The sequence below is a fragment of the Gavialis gangeticus genome, unplaced genomic scaffold, assembly GCF_001723915.1.
Source record: "Gavialis gangeticus isolate Ggan-Ray unplaced genomic scaffold, GavGan_comp1, whole genome shotgun sequence".
Taxonomy (NCBI): Eukaryota; Metazoa; Chordata; order Crocodylia; family Gavialidae; genus Gavialis; species Gavialis gangeticus.
Window position 1 is genome coordinate 47,354,332 of NW_017729027.1, and position 1,959 is coordinate 47,356,290.

The window sequence follows — 1,959 nt, forward strand, 5'->3', positions numbered from 1 at the left end:
TTTTCTCTTTTAGGTGACTGCATGAGAGACCTCCAGTCTCCTGGTTAGATGACTCCTCTACAGCTTCATCTGCTGATCAAAATCCATACCCTCAATTGGTTTATTGCTTAGTTGCTTTCGTCATAGAATTCAGACTTGAAAAACTGGTTTGCCTTATGTGGTATCCATCATTTTGCCCAAGTGTGTTCCATTTTAATGGGCAAGCTTCTATTGCTAGCCTATTGATAGGTTTAATAGTTTCTTCTTTCTCTTTCTATAGACTTAAGCTCAATAGGAGAGTAAGAAACAATAGAGAAGACAACCAAGTCCTATATTAAAAATGGAGTTTATAATCTGACACAGATATGCATAGAGAATTCCCAGTATCAATCAATATTTGTAAGGATTTTATCCACCTGAAGATACCCACTTGGGCAGGCAGTCAATGACTTTGTGCTAATACTCCAAGTCCATTGAAGTCAAGATTTTCAGTTTAGGGATTTCTTAAATATTTTATTCTATACTGCAAAGTGAAACCATATATCATATTTTCTCACATAAATCATACATGGTTTTTTCCAAAAGCTATTTGGAAGAAATTCAGGTGTGCATTATACATGAGAACTACAGATCCCCAGAGGGCTAGAGATTTGCTGGTGGGGGACGGTGCCAGTGTCAACTGCCTGGGCTCCCAGAATGACTCCCACGGCTCCCAAACCTCCAGATTTCTGGACTGCTGGAAATGCACCCTCCCCCCCACCACGCGCATGCGCGCGTGCGCGCGCACACACACACACACACACACACACTTCTTGGGGCTGGTGGACATGGCCCCACGCACTGGATCAGGCTGGTACATGGGTTCACGGCTGAATGTGTCATGCAGCACTAGCCATGGAGACTTCAGGTCTCAGGTACTTACCTATACACCAAGGTTTTCCTTCTGGGAGTATCCAAAAAACAGCGTGTGTTATGTTCGGGGGAGTGCTATATATGAGAAAATATGGTATAATAATATCAGAGGTGCTCTCTGCTATATGAATTTCCTGACATGGTTTTCTGTGTAGTGTAATCACACCTTGTGTAATAATTTAGTTAAAGTCTTTCATTCCCAACTTCATAGCACTTTGTAAATGCACCCTAGGATCCTTTGAACTGTGATAGGCAGAAAAGTGTAGAAAAACCTTGATATGATCTGTTTTCTTGCTGCAGGTTATTTTTCTTTCTTCATTATAAAAAATATCTCATAAAGGATAACAGACTTCCAGTAATCAGATTCACTCTGAAAATTAAACAACATTCTGGATAACAAGGATAAAAAGACCCAGCTCTTCTGTATAATTATATCAATTCCAAAGTGATACAAAACAAATAAGCTTAAGCTCAGGTATTCAAGCCTCCTTAGGTTTATGTTGTAACAGCTACATTAAACAAAATCACAGATGTAGTCAGATCTTATCTTGCTGGTATTGCAGCAACTGCTCTGGACAGGTTCACAAAAGTTGCTCATATTCAGGGTTGTTTCTCTGGGGCACTGAAGTCCAGCTTTCTCTTAAAGAAACAACTCTAACCTGCAAACACTTGTGCATGAGAGAAGTGTTCAGATGCTTTTTCTTAGTTCAAGTTGATATCACTTGAAATATGTGCAATGCAAACATCTCACAAAAACATAGGAAAGTAACCCTCTGAGACAGTAAGGTAAACATCTAGCTGCTACATCCTCATACTGCACAATTGTGCTGTTCTGCAGCTAGAAGGAATGACGAAGATTAAAGTTCACAGAAAGTGCAACTCAAGCAGGGTCTGAGCTGCTCATGCAATACCTGATTGAATTGTTAAATTGTAATAATTCAGATGCAAAACTCATTTATTTGATTGCGGGAAAAGGAGGTAGGAAGTGGGATAGGACATGGAGCATTAGAAATGTTAACAGTTAACTTACATTTGATTATTCAGGCTCGAATCAGGAAGCAACCACCT